We start from the raw sequence: 21,308 nt of genomic DNA, 5'->3' as shown, positions 1-21,308 counted from the left end.
CACATGTGTCGATATGAAGTTACAATACACTGAGAGATTAAGGAGATATAAATCACTAGTGATAATGATTGTAAGTTCTGTTTATGCTTATGTTTCTGTATTGACGATGACATCCCAATGTTTTAAAATGAATAAAATGCGTTTCTTCGGAAATGCTTTGATAACGTATTTATCATGTTTTTCTGGGAACAAATTCCGCAACACTTTTCTTTAAAAGGTTACTCTGATTTTCAAAATAAAGCATAAACAAATCGGTCTTTTCTGGTCGTGAAAATGGGGATGTCAAAGTTGGTATCAGAGCATTAGTTTAAGAGAACAAGGAATAATGATTTATTTCTAGACTTAAACTTAGAATGTTAAGCGATGATCATGAGGAGTGTGTCTAATATATTTTAGGTAGCACACCTGAATAGACACAAGCACTAGCTTAATTAGGAAAGATGCCTAAAATGCTTTTATGTGCTAAATGATTTATGATATGCATTATAGGATCGTATCCATGGTCTGTTGCCGACCGGATCTGGAAACTTTACGTGTTCAGATTTCTAAACGTTTAATTATGGTATTAGAACTGGCATTTAAATTTTCAGAGTAATAAGGAGGATTACACGTCTAAATCTTCTCTATCTATATTCTCGTCTTGATGCACTAAACGCATGCTTTCGTGAACAAAGCATCATGGTGAAGAGTCGTAGAGAATTGAGTAAATGGAGGAAATGAAAAGGCTTATGATAGTGAATGACACCTATCAGAAGATATCGTAAGAGTGGTATATTGCCTTTATAATATGTATCATAAGGTAACAGTACATTCAGAGGAGTATGGTACGTCTGAAGTACACCTTCGATTGGCGGGATGATGGAACGATTGGTGTAATTCCTGAAGTTGTCCCATCGTATGGCGTTTCCACCACCAACCGAGTTGAAGCAGAATTGATGATTGAAGATACGCATGGAAGAAGTCCTAGTAGGGTCTAGGGAAAATTATATGATTATTTGGACACATTTGTATGTGTTAAAATTGTTTTTGTGACAATAACTTGGAGAACTGCGAGACAATACGTGAGACGAGTAAGACTAGGTGTGAATGGTAGTAGAGGCCTATACTATCGGAAGCACGAGACTCATGCTCAAATCAGGGAAAGTCACAAGGTTACCAAGAAGCTAGTAATTGATTTTGTTTTGTTCATGTCTGTCATTACCATCGTTTTGGTAATGACTAAGAAGATGATTGTTATTCTGACCCAAGTTGTCAAAACAAATTGAGTCCGACTAAGATGAGTATGTTACGTGGTTCAAAGAACCAAGATTGATGTAGCATCTGAATTAAGCCAGAGGATTGATGTGAAGCGATCAATTGAAGTATCGCAACCGTTGTTAAGGTAAGAAGCTTGTAGCTAGAAGTGCTACATACTAGAATGTGATTCTATCACATTAGAACATGAAGGAAGGTGTCTTCCATTCTGGAATCTGACTCAAAAAGACCTGAGTCTAAAGCATTTCATCATACAATGAGAGGTCATAGGAAAATGACCCATCGGTATGATACGATAATCGAAGGAAAAAACCTATCTTAATTTAAGTTTGTTAAGAAGGATCAGGAGTCTCCAATAAGGATCGAATTTGTAACTCGAAGGTTACGATTGAAAGTCCAACATAGTATGAAGAGCAGGTGCAAGATTGAGCATCGTCTGCAGTCAAGAAGACCAAGAATTAGATACCCATTCGAAGGACCATAGAAGTTATGATTATTACCTAGGATGAAGAAATAATGTACGGAGTCATTATACAACCATGTTTCGTTGATGATTTCGGGACGTAATCATCCTAGGGGGGAGATCATTGTAACGCCCGCAGATTCGGGCTAGTCAATTTAGACACCATGAGCATCAAAAATGAGTTTTTATGGAAGATTATTTAGAAGAAGTAATCTTAAACAAGTTGTAGAATATGTCACAATGGTTCCGTACATATAAAGAACGCCGAAATTCGAGTTATAACGAAGAAGTTATGGCTCGTCGAAGTTTCGCGACAAAACCGGCACGACGCTGTGCGACGTAAGTAGTGAATTTACGATAGAGGACTTTTTAGCCTTAGCAATCTAAACAAAAGTTGTAGTATACGTTAAACCGAGAGCGTGCATAAAAAGAACGCCCAAATCTGACTTCGTATGCGGAAGTTTTAATTTTTCTAAGATTTGACATAGCAGTGCACAGCCCGGAATTCGAATTTTAGATCGAGCGGTTTTTGGCCAACGAGACCTAAATGAGAAATGAAGATCTCATTAATAGGGACTCAACGATAAAAAGACAGATGAAAACAGAGTCCGTATGTAGAAGTTATGAATTTTACGCAGTCATTTAATAGTATAATCTTCTCATACTGTTAATTTTAGAATCGGTCGAGAATTAGCCGATGCAGTCAAAAGTAAAGTTGTAGATATTGTCATAAACTACGCGTGGATATAAAGAACGTCAAAAAAGGAGCTCGTATGCGAAAGTTATGAATTTTCAAAAATTGACTGTTTTACCTGTTTTGTTCGACGCCACGTGTCGACATCACACTTTGCCTTGGAGCCTAAGCAAGCTCACGACGTGAGCACTAAAAACTCACGACATGAGAGGGCTCCTGGCAGCCTATAAATAGAAATGTGATCCCTCTTCATTCCTCACACCTTACCCATTCTTTCTTCACTCTATACACTCTCTAATACCCCCTAAAACCCCCAAAAAGCCTAGGGAACCCCCTAGTACGAGAAGGAAGCCCCGAAGCTCCCGACGACTCCGAGAAGAAGAACTTTCGGCTCAAAAGATATGCCCGCGCAGAGCCCGGTTCTTCGCTAAACTCCAATATAAGTGAGTTATGCCTACCCTACTTTAAATATAACTTATATTTAAATATAATATCGTTATTATGAACCTATAAATAATATTTATCAGTGATTCAAAGTCGTTATACTGATTGATCTACTTATGGGAATGATGTCTAGGCTGTGATTAGTGAGGTGTTTAAAGTGGGATTTCCAAACAGTATACTTCGTATACCAAACAGACCCTACCTCCGATATGATCCTACCTGGTTGTTCCTTACTTGATAGATCATGAAGTAGACTCTGAGTTAATGACGAATCTAGACTAATAATTAGTCGCAATAAATATTAGACTAAAATATAGTGGTGATAATACTAGGTTTTGTTGAAGGAAATCATATTGTTAAGAAGCGAAGCGCTGCTCGAATTTCGAGTCGTCACTTTAACAAGTGAGTCCATAGTTACTTTCATCTTACACATAGATATGAAGTATTTAATATAAATTACGTGCTATGTGTGCATCTTATCTGTATACTTGCTACCTATGCTGGATGAACGATTTCATACAAGTTTTAAATGATTTAAACTGTATATGTATTTTATATCTACAAAATATGTTGGGTAAAACATGGGTAGATGAAATATGAGTTGGATGATGAGATGAGAGGTGAAATAGACCGTGAGGTAAGGGTGAGAGGTGAACAATGAGAGAATCCTTTTACCCAAGCGTTGGCCCTGTCATCTAGCAGAGTATGGATGACAACCACAGACTATTCTAGACAGTCCAGTGGAACACTTGCAGGCTCGCAACCTGTAGGTGTTGTGAACGATGTGTTCACCGGTGTACTCTAAAAACCCATTGACATGTATTGCGAGTGGACTCTCGAAAACGATACTGTCAATAAACGAGATAAACTCTGGCGACTATGCAGACTCAGTGCCCGTTGTATAAATCCTAGCGACTATGCAGACTTAGTGCCTAAACCCTGGCGACTATGCAGACTTAGTGCCTAAACTCTGGAGGCTATGCAGACTTAGTGCCCGTTGTGTGAACCCTGGCGACTATGCAGACTTAGTGCCTAAACCCTAGCGACTATGCAGACTTAGTGCCTAAACCCTGGCAACGATGGAGTTCGTGCCTATTCCTTAGGATAATCCTTAGGAATGAATTGACGAGAAATAATTGGGTTGAAAACCCTATGTACTCACCATGTTTCCCAACCTAACCCACTCAATTCATTTGTATCACAGGTATCGATATGAAGTTACAATACACTGAGAGATTAAGGAGATATAAATCACTAGTAATAATCATTGTAAGTTCTGTTTATGCTTATGTTTCTGTATTGACGATGACATCCCAATGTTTTAAAATGAATAAAATACGTTTCTTCGGAAATGCTTTGATAACGTATTTATCATGTTTTTCTGGGAACAAATTCCGCAACACCTTTCTTTAAAAGGTTACTCTGATTTTCAAAATAAAGCATAAACAAATCGGTCTTTTCTGGTCGTGAAAATGGGGATGTCACATAATCCTAGGAACACAATAGCGAAGCAAGGAGTATATATTCAGGTGATAAACTTACCTCGATAGACACCTATATCTGAAAAAAAAAATCACAATCACAAACCTTAAAAAATTGCAAACCCCCGATTACATCAGTAGCATAAACTCAAAAAACAAATAAATAATCATCTCACCACAGTAGCTTGGAGTTCGCTTGAGGCAATTGAGACAAACCATGATTAAGGAAGACCTTAAAGATAGTGACTGGTAAGAGCGGCGATTTAGGGTAAGACGGATGATGGGTGGCGATGGTGGCAACAGTGACGCGAGGATGGTGCAGTGTTATCATCGACAGTGGTGTTGTAGCGATAGAGGTTGGGGATCCGTGCAACAATAAGGAAGAGGTAGGAATTACAGCAAAATACAAAGACCTTCAGCAGATTATTCAGCCAATGAAATTCTTATTTTTTTGGCTGGTTAACTATCTTCATCAAAAGGCCAACTTCAACACTGCGTGCTTCTAAGATGAGAGAGAGAGAGAGAGAGAGAGAGAGTGAGTGAGAGAAGATATTATCGATGCCTTGTATAGATATTACTATGGGTCATAACTAGTTAAGAGAGATATATGAAGGAGGAAGAGCAACTACAATGAGGCAAAGCGGCGATGGTGTTGTGGTAGAGAAGAAGGCACACGAAACCAGTAGCGGTGGAAGAGAAGCGGCGGCGTTGAGAAGAGATATTTATCTTTTAAATTTCAAATTGATAGATTTGATTTGGTTTCCAAAGAGAGAGGCGAAATTTTTGGAAATACAGTTGTGATTAAGGGATGACCATGTATAGTTTTAAGGGTGAACGGGAAAACAAAAAAAGAAGTTCAGGTAAAGATGACACGTGGAAAGTATAGTGGTTGAAAAGTGCCATGTGGCAATTTTAGGAGTCTTTTATTAGAAGAAGGTATATATATATATATATATATATATATATATATAATGGAAAGAAATAATCATATCCAAATTTAAAATTTGTGTTTATATTAATTAGAAAACCCTTTATATTTAAGTTACTTTTGTTGGTTGGTGGAGAAAATTGGTGGAGGAAAAGGTGGTCAAAGAAAATGGCCATAGAATTGGTGAACATCAATTTTCAACCTTTGCCTAACATTTGTGTGCTCTTACTTTGGAAGTTTATGCACATATACAACTATATATATGTGTATTGTGTAGAAGAGAATGTGTGCATTAAAATAACTTGTAGAGTTATAAATTGTAATCTTATTGAGTTAATAAGAAAATCTAGTTGCAGCCCGTGGACGTAGGATTTACACCGAATCCGAACCACGTAAAATCCTTGTGTTCTTTATTGCTTTATTTTCTCGTTTCGTTTGTGAGTGTGTGATAGTGTTTCCGCTGCATGTACCCTGTCTCGATTCCTAACAATTGGTATCAGAGCCTTGGTTTTAGCTCCAGAGGGTAATTTTCAGTTTTTGGTCGAAATTGTTTTTGTCAAAAACGATTTTGGTGTATACCGTTGGAAAGGTCTCGTTCCGAAGATTCTGAAAATATTTTTTTCTGAATTTTTTGACCACCGGAAGACGTCCAAATCGCCGGTCAAAGGTTTGCCGGAATAGTGACCGGGAAAACCAGTTGCCGGAGAAGACGACACTGTAGCACCGAAGTTCTGCCGGAGAAGATGACACTGTAGCAGTACTGTAGCTGCACTGTAGCAATTTTGAAAAACTCAGATTTGACCCCTGAAGTTTCAGAAAATTGCAAGGTTGAAGGAGGTCGTATCTTGTATTATGCTCTGTGGTTGCGGCTTAGTCTGATCTGCCACATCAGAAACAAGGTTGACCGTTTTGTGTACGACAGATTTATATTCTAGTATACAATATTATTTTTCGAGAGGGTACTGTACGATCGGTGTCGTTGTTTCGGTTTTTGAAAGGCGTGATCGTGTTTTCTGTCACACAAAAGTACTATAAAAAGATTTGTCTCTTGTTTATCGTAATGGCTGAAGACAAGGTTGTAATCGAAAAGTTCAACGGTTTTGACTTTAGCTGGTGGAAAATGCAATTAGAAGCATTGCTATGTCAGAAAGACTTGGACATGGTACTCGGAGACAAACCGGAAAAAATGGAAAAAGCTGCTGAAGATGCGTGGAACTCAAAGGACAAGAAAGCCAAGGCGGTTATTACATTGTCGTTGACGAAGAGCGTTACTTTCAACATCAGGAATGAAACCACGACGCGTGGTATGATGGAGGCTCTGTCAAATATGTATGAGAAACCATCGGCGGCTAACAATGTGTTCTTGATGAAGGAGCTGTTCACTACAAGGATGAATGAGGAAGGCTCAGTTACGGTTCACATTAACAATCTAAATTCAATTCTGTCCAGATTATCATCTGTGGGAATTAAATTTGATAATGAGACTCAAGCTTCGCTGCTACTAGCTTCTCTACCTGATAGCTGGTCCGGAACAGTTACTGCTGTTACGAGTTCCGTGGGGACCAGTGGTATGACTTTTGAAGGGGTTAGAGATTTGTTTCTAGGCGAGGATATCAGACGCAAGAATCAAGGTGGATCTTCCTCTTCTAATTTATTAAATGTCGGAAGAGGTAGAGGGAATAGCAGGAATAGTGGGAGCAGTGGGAGTCGGGGAAGAAGTTCGTCTAGAACTTGGAAGAATGTGAAGTGCTGGAACTGCCAAGAGGTGGGACATGTTAAGAGTCAATGTCCAAAGAAAGAATTGAACATTGCCGGTGCTGAGAGTGTGTCTGAGGATGATGCATTGTTACTCAGTATGGAAAGTTCTGTAGACTCTTGGGTCATGGATTCAGGAGCTTCGTTTCACGCCATGGACAACGGGGAAACGATGGTGAATCTAAAAGAAGGAGATTTTGGGAAGGTACGGTTAGCAAATAACGAGATGCTTCAGGTAACGGGCATGGGAGATATTGATCTGGTTACTTCATTGGGAACTACATGGAACCTGAAAAATGTCAGGGTGATTCCGGAGCTGAAAAAGAAATTGATTTCTGTTGGTCAGCTGGATAAACGAGGACTGGAAGTAAGGTTTGGTGGTGGTAAATGGAGGGTGGTCAATGGTAATTCGGTGATTGATCATGGTATGAAGTGTGGATCATTGTATATGGTTGAGGTACCTGCTGAGGGAAGTATGACCGTCCCGTTTAAGCATGACAAAATCTGGTTCGCTAAATCTGGTGCTAAGAGAGTTCATTTTGCAAATATGAACTCTGGAGCCAAAGAGATGTTAGCTGAACGAGTTCGAAAGTCTAAACCATTCAGGGGATTTGGTGACAATGGGAGCACGGGACGTGTTTCGGGTAAAGTTACAAAGAGCCGTTGGGTTTTGAAGACTAAGACTGAAAATTTCTCTCCTGTTGGATGTTTGCTATGCTTGGAGAGTGTTAGTGGTCCTCGGTGTATCTCTGGATCTGGTGGAATGTCCAAACCGGTTGAGACAGAGGATGAGTCGGTGGTGGGATTAGCCACGACTGAGTTGGAGCTAGTGGGAACTTCAACTGGCCCTTCTAGATGATGATGAGGGGCGGCTGCAATTAGAGAAATTGGACTAAGTTTAGCTTGTTCTTGGGAACTGGAGGCTTGGAAGACTTGGTTGTTTTAAGATTACTGGAGAATTGTTGGGTTATTTTCTCCAAGTGGGAGATTGTTGGTTGGTGGAGAAAATTGGTGGAGGAAAAGGTGGTCAAAGAAAATGGCCATAGAATTGGTGAACATCAATTTTCAACCTTTGCCTAACATTTGTGTGCTCTTACTTTGGAAGTTTATGCACATATACAACTATATATATGTGTATTGTGTAGCAGAGAATGTGTGCATCAAAATAACTTGTAGAGTTATAAATTGTAATCTTATTGAGTTAATAAGAAAATCTAGTTGCAGCCCGTGTGGACGTAGGATTTACACCGAATCCGAACCACGTAAAATTCTTGTGTTCTTTATTGCTTTATTTTCTCGTTTCGTTTGTGAGTGTGTGATAGTGTTTCCGCTGCATGTACCCTGTCTCGATTCCTAACAACTTTTCATTTGTACGCAAATATCCAATTTATAAAGAAGTTACCGTTTTGTGACATGACGTTTATCTTGTTTCTTTTTAGGTTGACATGGAAAAAAAAACGATGTTACTTATTTCCTTGAGTAAATAGTCGTTGAGTAGATGATCTATCTCTCACATTTTACCTAAGATAAAAGGCAACGCCACTTATGTTTACTTATATTTTAAACTAAAAATGAAAAAGATAAATATTCACAAAATAATCGATATATATATATATATATATATATATATATATATATATATATATATATATATATATATATATATATATATATATATATATATATATATAGGTTCAGGTTCATTTGAGACCATTCTAATTTTGTGAGACCTTGAGACCAAATCTAAAAATAATTTTAAAATGCAAAATAACTGGAAAAATCCAAAAATTCTTTTTTTAAATATTATTTTCGGAACTTGAATTAACTAAAAATAAATAACTAAAAATATAAATAAAAAAAAATTAAAAAAAATTAAAAAAAACAAGTTTTTTTTTTAAAATACGTGAAATATTCTAATAGAATATTACACTGACATATTCTAAAAAATAATTTTAAAATGCAAAATAAATGGAAAAATCTAAAAATTCTTTTTTTAAATATTATTTTCGGAACTTGAATTAACTAAAAAAATAAAAAATAATAAAAAAAAATCTCATTTTTTTTTGAAAAATACGTGAAATATTCTAATAGAATATTACACTGTACATATTCTAAAAAATAATTTTAAAATGCAAAATAAATGGAAAAATCCAAAAATTCTTTTTTTAAATATTATTTTCGGAACTTGAATTAACTAAAAAAAATAAAAAAAAATAAAAATAATAAAAAAATGCGTCTCACGGTCTCACAAAATTAGGCCGTCTCACATGAACTTAACCCTATATATATATATATATATATATATATACATATATATATATATATATATATATATATATATATATGTTCTCTCTCTCTCTCTCTCTCTCTCTCTCTCTCTCTCTCTCTTTCTCCCCCCCCCTTGTGGGATGTTGGGACAGTGTTTGCCAAGCTTGTTATTATAATGTCAAGCCACTCCCCAAAGCCTTATAGTATTTTGACAACTTTTTTAAAATTGAAAACTTGATTCCTAATATTAAATGAACATTAATCCTATTAAATGAATTTTAATTTAGATAAATATCAATTCCATATAAGGACACAATAGCGATCACACATCTTTGGAATTGGATTCTTTGTTTGTTTTCCTATCTGAGTGAATAAGTTCCAGGATTTCAGTTGCCCTCCAGGTACTCATCTTTGGAATTGGATTATGTGTTTGTTTTCCTATCATGCATTCCCCGCACACCGTTTTGTTGATGGAGAAATTAGGAAGATCACGAACCATGTCCTTTGTTTGAAGTTGATCCATGCCTGTATCACCTAAGTGCCCCATTCTTTCATGCCACAACTTGGCAGTGTCTTCTTCACTAGTGTACATGCAACCTTCAGTCTTGTGTTCAATGATGCCATCTGAATCTTCACTAATTGGGAACATGCGATTTGCACTCATCATACTCTGAAAGATTAGCCCTTTTTCTTGATGGTAGACCTTGCAAACATCCAGTTGAAAAAGAAAAGAAATTCCCTTTTGTTGCAACTGGCCTATGCTCAAGAGATTGTTTTCAGGTCAGGGACATAGTAGACAACATTGAGTACATATGTTGCTCCATTTAAATGCAGCTTCACACTTCCTTTTCCATCAACTATCATACGAGTATTGTTTCCCAATTTGACAGAGTTTGAGAAGCTAGAATCAAAATTGAGAAACCTGTCCCTGTTTCCACACATGTTGTTAGAGCAGCCTGAATCTAAGAACCAAAGCATCCCCTTGCTTGATTCTGTCACGAGCCCATGCTTTTCTTCATTTACCTCAGCCATTAGCATGACTTCTTCATCTTCATCAAAGCCAGCATAGTTTGCTTCCTTTGACTGAGGGCATTCGTAGGAATAGTGCCCCAGCTTGTGGCAATTGTAACATTCAATAGTCTCTTTATTGAATGATAGTCGTCCACGGCCCCGTCCCCTTCCTCTGCCAGTGACACGACCTCCCCCACGTCCTCTACCAGTTGGACTGAACCCTGTCTCCACCTTTAGTGCTTGTTCGTCATCCTTTTCAACCCTTTTGAACTTCCGTTCGTGCACAATCAGGGTGCTTTTCAACTCTTCAATTGACATCTCATCAACGTTCTTTGACTCCTCAATCGACACCACCACATTCGTGAATTTCTCAGTTAGGGTTCTGAGTATCTTCTCGATAATTTTGACATCCTCCATCTTTTCACCGTTGCTTCTAATTTCATTCGAGATTGTGAGAACCCTTCCAAACTATTCAAGAATTGTTTCACTGTCTTTCATCTCCAATACCTCGAAATCTCTCCGGAGCTTCTGCACCATGGATCATTTCACCCTGTCATTTCCAGCAATTCGTTGCTTCATCGATTCCCACACAACCTTGGATGTTCGTCTGTCCATGATTTGCTCAAATGTTACTCTATCTATAGCTTTATAGAGATAATGTTTGATCTGCAAATCTTTCATGCGTAGCACCTATTGGGTTTGTGCATTCTAACACTCCTATGGTGTACATGTAACCCTATAAACCTTGGATCTATGTTTTTCTCTATTATACATGCAAATAATCAATATTCCAAGGTTTCATCCTAACTAGCATATTATGAAGCAACTATACTACAAAGTTCTAGTTAGATGACATACCTTTGATGTTGCTTGAAGTCTTGAACTTTAAGAGCTTAGCCCCAATAGTGTGTGTTGAAAATATACGATCTGATTACCACGAATAAAGGCTCGGATACCAGTTACTGGGTGACAGATATATATATTTAAGGAGATAAGATGCGGAAAGAAAAAAAAATAAGAAGTGCGGAATAAATATAAATTGGAAAGCTATAAATGACTGAAAGCTATAAATGAAATAAATGACAGTATTTAAATGACGTAAAGCTGTAATAAAATATATAAATATATATAAAGTCGGTTCGTCAATAAATTGACTGAACTGGTTTAGAATTGGACTGGATCTTAATAGACTGTGTCTCTATTTGTTCAAAGTTCAATCCGGTAAGTAACAAAAAGTTCTTTTTATGTAACAATGAATTGTTTACAAAACAATACAAAATACACGGGTCATGGTTTTTTTTTGTATGTGGGTATGGGGTTTTTTAAGGTGATTTGATGAGGTTGAAGTGGGTATTTGAAGGGTGGTAGAAGGTGGAATAAGGTTGTAGTTTTGGTGGTATAAGGTAACAAAGAGGGTGATGTTGAAAGAGCTTTGGGTGGTTATGAATATAGATTTTCGTAGTAAATCTCTCTGGATAGCCAATTCTCTCTCGCGTCTCTCTGGGGTTTCCAGTGGTCAAACAAATCGAGGAAAATTCCTGGATGTAGGTAAGGTCCTGAATAATTTGTGGTGAAAATCTCTCCCGTATTATCTTGTTGAGTTGTGCTCGGTGAGTTTTTTCTTAACTTGCAAATTCTGATGTCGAAAAACAGCAAGGTGGTGATAGTTGTGGTGATTTGAAAGGTTTTTGGAGGAGGTTTAAGGATAGTATTTGGAGGGTGTTTGGAGAGTATTTTGAGGTTGGCTATGTGTTTATTCTAAGATGAAAGAGTTACAGGAGATATTACAATCAAACACTTAAAAACACTCACAAAACACACACTCTCACTCACGTATACATGCATGTATATATATATGCAAAAGGATTCAAGCAACTCTTGTACTTTGTGTTTATTTATGGAGAAGTAATGAAGTGGTGGATTGTAGAGGCTGGAAGCACACATGATGTTTGGTACTTTTGCTTTTGTGAAGATTTCTTTCCAATATATATATATATATATATATATATATATATATATATATATGCACGATTCATGTATATATATATATATATATACAATATATACAATATAATATATATATATATATATATATATATATATATATATATATATGTGAATTGAATTTCCATTTTTGACCCTTGAGGTTTTAAATTCTTGACAATTTTAGCATTGATTTGTTTGGTCTTCAAACGACCAAATATTGCGTCTATTTTTCCGTCTTTGCGTATTTCGTCTTTTGCATATTTTTCTATTTCATAATTAAGCACGAATCCACGCAACCTGAAATAACTGATAATATTTGTTAGATAATATAAACCAATTCGTCTTATTTCAGTGATGGCCACATACAAAAACATTTTTCAATAATTTCCCCCTATGTGATCATTGATGAAATAAGGACAGATATAATCACATTAACAGTTTTAATCTTGAAGATTTGGGATAAAAGTTTTGTCAATGAGAAGATATATATATATATATATATAAAACCATTGTAATCGTTTTGAAAGTTTGTGACTCGGTTTTACATATCTTATGTTTTGAAAAAGATTTTGAAGAATGTTTGTTTCCGAATCAAAGTCTCGGGTTCGGTTATCAAAGGGTAGCCATATATGTATCTAAAGAAATTTCTTAAGATTTTATAGCATTATTTATGACGACAAGTGGTCTAACAGGTCGATTTAGATGAACGCTCATAGGTATAGCTCACATTTCACTTGGGTGTTTGGTTGTTCTGGCAGCAGAACAAGTTAATGATCACTAAAAATGAGTGATATCTCTCTCTGACGACTCACACTCATATTGGAGGTGTTCAGCTATGCTTTTCCTGTAAAGTCACTTAGTCTCATTATTAGATAATCAATCACATAAGACTGGTTTCGGCATTACTCAGCGGGTTTCTTCATTCATGCCATTAACGTTCACTCTCTCTCCGTCGGGAAATACTTGTAGAGGGGTTTAGCAATTTTCATAGTGCAGTTTGCAACTAAGAATCTTCAGTGATGAAGGCTACAGTATCCCGAGAAATCCATTGTTGTTGCAGCTTCTTCTTTGATAGTATCCTGTTTGTTGATCAATATCGATTTATTGTAAAAGGATATTTTGTTTTAGCATTGAGAATTTGCTACATTTGAGACCTTTTTAAGAGTATTTGACTTGAGTGATTGAGATATCTTCTTTTGTGAAAAATGGTTAAAACAAATCGCGGGATTTTATGATTTTTGTTTTGAAATAACCATTTGGTTGAAAGTTTGTTTGAAAATACCAAATATAGAATATATTTTTTTTGTTTTGTTTGGTATATCTTTATTGAATCCATTTGTTTTCTTGTTGATTTGTCTTTGAGGATTGGATGTTGATAGATATTTGTTTCTCCTTTTGTTTTCTTGTAAGGATATGTCGTTGTTTGCTTGATGGATCATGGGATCGCAAGTCTTCATTTTTGGTTGGCTTTTATCTAGGTAGGGATAGGTGGCATAAAAGACAGTTTGTCTAGTATGTAAGAAATGAATGTATCGTCCCTGATCATTTTGATATCTAAGCAAAAATGAGACCGTGACAAGGTATAATTGGGTATACCTTATAAGCAATAGTGACACACCTAAGCTCACAAGAAATGATTTCCACAATGATTTAGATCGACGAGGCACAAATTCTCACATGGGTTTTTGTTTTCATCTGAACCTCCTAACCTTATTTCCCTTGATTGTTTAAAATCGTCAATAATGAAATAAAATCGAAGGAAATAAAGTTATATACATTATGAAAAGTAGGATATTTGAACCTTCACTCCAATTGAGAATCAAAATGACTTAAAATCTTCATCGAGCATAAGCATCTGAAAATTAAATCAAGAGACGATTAATCACAAGGTTCTATAAAAGCTTCTTATGGCAAGTCTTTTATTATGTTTTTTTTGAAGATTTGTTTTTCTGAATGTTTTTGGAAATATTGGTTATTTGAATGTTTTTGGTATTTTTGAAAGGAAAGCAATTTTCAATTGTTTTTGAATTTTCTTTTTGAATGAAAGTAAACACACTTTTGTACAAACAAAAAGTAAAAGTTTAAGGATGGATGTTATCTGGATTTAACATTCCTAGACGGCCTAGGAAGTATTGAAACTTTGTTTCATCGAGAGCCTTAGTGAAGACATCGGCAATTTGATCTTCGGTGTTGATGAAGTGCAATTCGATATGACCCTTTTGAATGTTGTCTGTGATGAAATGATATCGAATGTCGATGTGCTTTGTCATGGAATGGTGAACGGGATTGTGAGAAATGGCAACTGCACTGGTTGAGTCACAAAATATGGGAATTTGTGAAATTTTGAAGCCATAGTCTCGCAGTTGAGTTTGCATCCATATGACTTGCGAACAACAGCTGGCGGCAGCGACGTATTCAGCTTCTGCTGTTGATGTGGATACACAAGTCTGTTTCTTTGAAGTCCAACTCACTAGTCTACCTCCTAGGAATTGACAGCTACCAGATGTACTCTTTCTATCTAACTTGCATCCTCCGTAGTCTGAGTCGGTGAAAGCGTTCAGCTGAAAATCGGATTTAGCTGGATACCAAAGGCCAAGTTTGGGAGTGCCTTTTAGGTATTTGAAGATGTGTTTCACAGCAACTACATGGGATTCCATAGGATTTGCTTGGTATCTGGCACAGACACATGTAGAAAACATGATGTCAGGTCTGCTGGCAGTGAGGTATAAGAGTGATCCGATCATTCCACGATATCTTTTCTGATCAACAGGTTTGCCATTTAAGTCTGCATCGATTTTGTATCCAAAAGCCATTGGGGTTTTTGTGGTATTAGATTTGTCCATTGAAAAGCGAGTGAGTAGGTTTTTGACATAATTCTCTTGGTTGATGAAAATTCCATCAGTTGACTGTTTGATTTGAAGTCCGAGAAAAGTAGTCATCTCCCCAATCATGCTCATTTCAAATTTGCTCTTCATTAGATCTGCAAACTTAATACTCAAAGATTCATCAGTAGAACCGAAAATAATGTCATCAACATATATTTGTACAATTAAAAGATGTTTATTAAAGATTTTACGAAAGAGGGTTTGATCGATTGAACCTCTTTTAAAACCTGATTCTTCGAGAAATGTTGACAACGTGGCATACCAGGCTCAGGGTGCTTGTTTCAAGCCATAGACTGCTTTCTGCAATTTAAAGCTGTGATCAGGAAATTTGGGATCTTCGAAACCTGGTGGTTGTTGGATGTATACTTCGCGATCTATCTCTCCATGTAGGAATGCACATTTAACATCCATTTGAAATACTTTGAAGTTCTTATGTGCAGCATATGCAAGAAAGATGCGAATTGATTCAATTCTAGCAACTGGAGCATATGTTTCATCGTAGTCGATTCCTTCTTGTTGTGAATATCCTTTGACTACAAGACGTGCCTTGTTTCGACAAACGATTCCTTGATCGTCAGTCTTGTTTCTGTATACCCATCTTGAACCTATAACAGTAACATCGGGTAGGGTAGGAACAAGATTCCACACGTCATTTCTTTCAAATTCTGCTAGCTCTTCTTGCATAGCTTTTACCCAGTCTGAATCTTTGAGAGCAGAATGTATGGTTTTGGGTTCAGTCATGGATAAGAAGGCTCCAAATAAACAATCATTAGAAGTTGCGGCTCTAGTCTGAATGCCTGAGTTGGGATCTCCGGTGATTTGGTTTGTAGGATGGTTTCTGGTCCACTTTATTAAGCGATTCTCTTCCGCTATAATAATTGGAATTTCAGTATCCCATTGTTCATCTCCAAGTGTTTCATCTTGGAATAGGTTTGAAGGTTCCCCCATAAATGATGCATCGGGATTGTTTTGGCTATTTGGGGATTGGGTGTTCAAAGGAGGATTTGGTGTTTGTTCCAAAGAGGAAGTATGTGTTGGTGGTTCCCCCTCGAATTGATCTGCATCATTTCGGTTTGTTTGTGGAGTTCCTTCAGTGGGTGTTCCTGTAGGATCAATTGAAGTAGTTAGAAGTTCAGAATTGTAAGCGGTTTTGGGTTGTTCAAAAAGTAAATCAAGATCGATTTCAATGTCTATGTCAGGAGAAGGTGTTTGTTGAATTGGATTTTGAAAAATATTATCAATCATTTTAGAACCAAAATGTTCATGATCCAATTTCCTAACATAAAATTCATCGAAATGAACATCGGTACTTTCTTCAATTACTCTGGTACGTTTGTTCAGTACTCGATAAGCAGCTGAGGAAAACGAGTAACCAAGGAAAATTCCTTCGTCCGACCTTGATTCAAATTTTGAAAGGTGATCTTTATTGTTCTTTATGAAGCATCGACAACCAAAAATATGGAAAAATTTGATGTTTAGTTTTCGGTTGTTAATGACTTCATATGGTCTTTTATGAAGATGTTTATGGATTAAGGAACGATTTTGAGTGTAGCAAGCTGTGGCTATTGCTTCTGCCCAAAAGTATTGTGGCAGATCAGCGAAGATAAGCATTGATCTTGCAGCTTCACATAGAGTTCTGTTCCTTCTTTCGACAACACCGTTTTGTTGTGAAGTGTATGGGGCTGAGAAGTTATGTTCAATTCCTTTGTCTTTGAGAAATGAATCTAGAGTCTTGTTTTTGAACTCTAAACCATTATCACTTCGGATTCTTCGAACAGGTCTTTTGAGCTTCAGTTCGATTTGTTTGATGAAGTTGATCATCTCTTCAGGTGCTTCTGATTTTAGTCTTAAGAAAAAGATCCAAGTAAAGCGCGAGAAACCATCAACGACAACAAGAATGTACTTCTTCCCTTGTATGGTTTGGGTTTTGGCAAGGCCACAAAGGTCTATGTGCAACAATTCTAGTGGTTCGGATACACTAGATTCTGAGATGCTTTTGTGAGTTGATTTGGAAAGTTTTCCTTTTTCACATGCGGCACAAAGAGTTTCGTTATCAAGCTTCAGAAGTGGTAGCCCTTGAACAAGATCATCGCCAATCAGTTTGTTGATGTACCCAAAGTTTAGATGGGAAAGGCGGCGGTGCCATAACCAACTAATATCTGCTGGGGCTTTAGATAGCAGACATATATCGGGTTTACCATAGATAATATCCATGTCAAGTGGATACATATTTCCGGCATGGTCTGAATCAACTATAACATCTTTGGTTTTGGCGTCAATGATCAAGCTTCGTTGTTTGGTGAATAGAACTTCAAGATTGTTATCACACAGTTGAGAAACACTGATGAGGTTGTGTTTCAGGTCATCGACAAAGGCAACTTTCTTTATGGTAAAATTACCATTTGTTATGTTTCCATAACCCTTGATTTTTGCTGTCATGTTGTTGCCGAATGTAACATCTTGATTGGTTTGTGTAGGTTTGAAGTCACGTAAGTAGTTCCGGTTTCCTGTCATATGCTTGGAGCAGCCACTATCAATATACCATGTATCATCATTGGGTTCTCCAGCATTAAGTGCCTGCAATCAGACAGAAGATTTAGGTACCCAAATCTGAATGGGTCCTTGTTTGTTAGTTGTAGTTATTTTGGGTGCTTTGCTTAATGACTTTCTTGTAGCATTTGACTTCACGTCGCTGTAAGAGTTTGGTTTATGAGGATGGAATGGTTGAGGTTTGATTTGATTTATCAAGTTTACCCAATATGTGATTTGTTTTAGAAAACCTGTGGGTTGATAAGATCTGTGATTTGGTGAAAGATATCCTAGATGTGAAGATTTGTTTGAAAAGTGTTCTTCATATATGGGATGTGATGAGCGGTTTTGAAAAGCTTTTTGTTGATGATGGTTTGGAACTTTTTGATGTGATGGTTTTTAAAAGTTCCTTGAATGGTTAAAAGTGATATCTTGAAAGCGGTTTTCAAAAGGTTTTTAAAAGGTTTTGGTTTTTGTTTGGAAACCTGTTTTTGAGGTATGACGTAGGGTTGAACAGGTTTCTTTGGTTGGTTTTCAAAAACGTTTGGCTTGTTAAGTGGGGTTTTGGTGGTTTCATTGGTATGTTTGATTTGTTGAGTTAAAGAACTAGCAGAGTCTGTTTCAGAATTTACAACTCTTTTGAAAGAATTTTTGGAAACGGTGAAAGTAGTATCATCTGGGCTACAGTTGATAACTGTTTCGTCATCTGAATCTTCCTCATTAACAGATGTGAAAAGATCTGGTAGAGTGGATTCAGAGTTTTCACAATTCGTCATGTTTTCTTGTTTTGCTTGTTCAATTTCAAAGGATTCTCTTCCAATTCCTGGTCTGTAATTCGTATCAATTTTGCCAGTTCCTAAGGTGTTTGCCTTGGTGAAAATATAATCACTTAGTTTTCTAACAACTTTGATAGAATCCATATTCCATATCAATCTTTTGTTTTCAGTTTCAAGAAAATTGATTTGTTTTAAAGAATCAGTCAGTTTTTCATTTAAAATTTTGTATTCTTCAGTTGATTCTTGAAAGTCTTGTTTCAACTGAAGGATTTCCATTTCTGAAACATCTTTTATTTCAGAAGAAATGACTGACTGACTTTTTAGTTCCAAATCCTTTTTCTGAATTAGGGTCTGATTTAATTGTTCCAAGACGTGATTATAATCTTCTGATTTTCTTTCAACGTCTCTTTCCAATTTGTTCTTTATTCTTGTTGATTCTCCAAATTTGAGTTGCAAGGTTTGTAACTCAGATTTGCAAATATCAAAATTGACCATTGTGTCATGATATGTTTTGAGATCAGCTTCCAGACTTTTCTCAATCTTGGTTATGTGGGACTCAAAAATTGTTTTTGAAAAGCCAAGTTCAGAGATCATAGACCATACCTGTTCTATGACGTTTGGAGCTCTTGAAGGTATATCAACACCAACTACGAAGCAGAAGTTTGATTGTGTTGGTTCATTGTCAGCTTCGTCATCAGAAGTTGGCCAGTATTCCACGCTTGGTTCATGGATTGCCATCAATGCTCTTTGCTTTTCTTGGTTTTCCAGTTTCTTCAATTAATCGGTTTTTTGAGCATAGTATGCTGAGTCTTTGACTTTGGTTTTGTTTTTGGCTCGGCATTCTCTGGCATAGTGATTTGTTCCTTTGCAGTTGTGACAAATGATCACTTCTTCATCACTGTCATCCTTTTGACTTTTAATCGGAAGTCTTTCAGGTGCTTGAGTTTGGATTTGTTGGGGAGGTTGAGAATGGTTCTGTTGGAATCCAAAATTTTGGTTGTTTTGAAAACCATTGTTTTGATTGTTCTAACCTTGATTTTGGAAACCTCTGTTTTGATTCTGAAAACTGTTGTTTGGATTATTGTTATGATGACCTGAGTTAGGATTGTTTTGAAATCCCTGGTTTTGAAAACCTTGATTTGAGTTGTTATGGAAGGAAGGTCTTTGAGAATTTTGTCCAAAATAAGGTCTTGGTTGAAAACCTGAGTTGTTTTGAACAGATGGAGGTCTTGGTTGAAACCCTGAATTATTTTGTCCAAAAGATGGTCTGTTTTGAAAATTTGGTCTAAAATTTGATTGACCATGATTTGGGAGAAATCTCTGGAGATTTGTGTTTGCAACCAACGCACACAGTTGTTGATAGTCTGCTTCATCATTCAAATCAGACTGATCAAAAGAATTATTCACAAAGGCTTGGTTTTGAAAAGATGTAGCCTGATTAAAATGATTAAAGTTTTGATCATTGAAAGGTGTTTGGTTTTGTGAAGTTGTGGACACAAGAGCAAGTGGTCCTCCGAAAGCTGTAGTGGTTGGTGGGTCAATCGAGGATTCATACGATTGAAGTTCTCCATACAAATTGTACAAAGTTTCAGTATGAATAGCTGGATTACCCTGAATAATGAGTTTAACCATTTTCTAGCTTTCAAAAAGATTGTTTAAAAACTTGAGATTTATCTCGTGTTGTGTCTTTTTGATACCCAAATTGTTCATTTTAACCATAATAAAATTGAACCTATCATGAGCATCATGGATGGTTTCTGATGAAAGCATTTTGAAATTATCGAATTCATTTAAAACAGATGTTCTTTTGTTTCCGATAATTCTTTTATTTCCACAAAAACGATTTTTCAAAATTTCCCAAATTTGATTTGCGGTCAACAGTATAATGTCATCCATTTGACTTAGAATAATGTGAGGTATTCCAGACACAAGTTCCTTTTTGGCTTGGAGTTCCAACTTTTTTTTTATTTCGGTTTGAGTGGCTTGATTTGTAGCAAGAGTAGCCATATTTTATGGAGTAATATATGTTCCTTCTACGCATTTCCAGACATCTTCATTTATAGCGTTAAGATGAAGATTCATACGGCCAACCCACGAATTATACTCTTCAGGAATAAGTATGGGTGCCCGTGAACCAGATCCTAAGCTATTTGCAATGGAGACAGAGTTCATGTTGGAGTAATTTGCCAAAGACATTTCCTTTTTTTTTTTTTTGAAATTTTATGAAAGGATTTTAAACAAGTGATATTAAAATGAAATTTTTAAAGAAAAGCTTATGGAAGGTTTTATAACGCTAACCAAAAGTTTTCGACAAAAATTTCAAAGTAAATCACACAAGTTCCCCTTTTTTTTTAATTTTTTTTTGAAAGGATTTTGAACAAGTGATATTAAAATGAAATTTTTAAAGAAAATCTTATGGAAGGTTTGTGACGCTAACCAAAAGTTTTCGACAAAAATTTCAAAGTAAATCACACAAGCTCTGATACCAATTGTTGAAAATATACGATCTGATTACCACGAATAAAGGCTCGGACACCAGTTACTGGGTGACAGATATATATATATATATATTTAAGGAGATAAGATGCGGAAAGAAAAAAAAATAAGAAGTGCGGAATAAATATAAACTGGAAAGCTATAAATGACTGAAAGCTATAAATGAAATAAATGACAGTATTTAAATGACGTAAAGCTGTAATAAAATATATAAATATATAAATATATATAAAGTCGGTTCGTCAATAAATTGACTGAACTGGTTTAGAATTGGACTGGATCTTAATAGACCGTGTCTCTATTTGTTCAAAGTTCAATCCGGTAAGTAACAAAAAATT

Source organism: Lactuca virosa, chromosome 6 (genome assembly GCF_052849685.1).
Source record: "Lactuca virosa cultivar CGN04683 chromosome 6, Lactuca_virosa_CGN04683_v6, whole genome shotgun sequence".
In the NCBI taxonomy this organism is placed as follows: domain Eukaryota; kingdom Viridiplantae; phylum Streptophyta; class Magnoliopsida; order Asterales; family Asteraceae; genus Lactuca; species Lactuca virosa.
The sequence above is the reverse complement of the archived record's forward strand: the minus strand, read 5'-3'. Positions refer to the sequence as shown.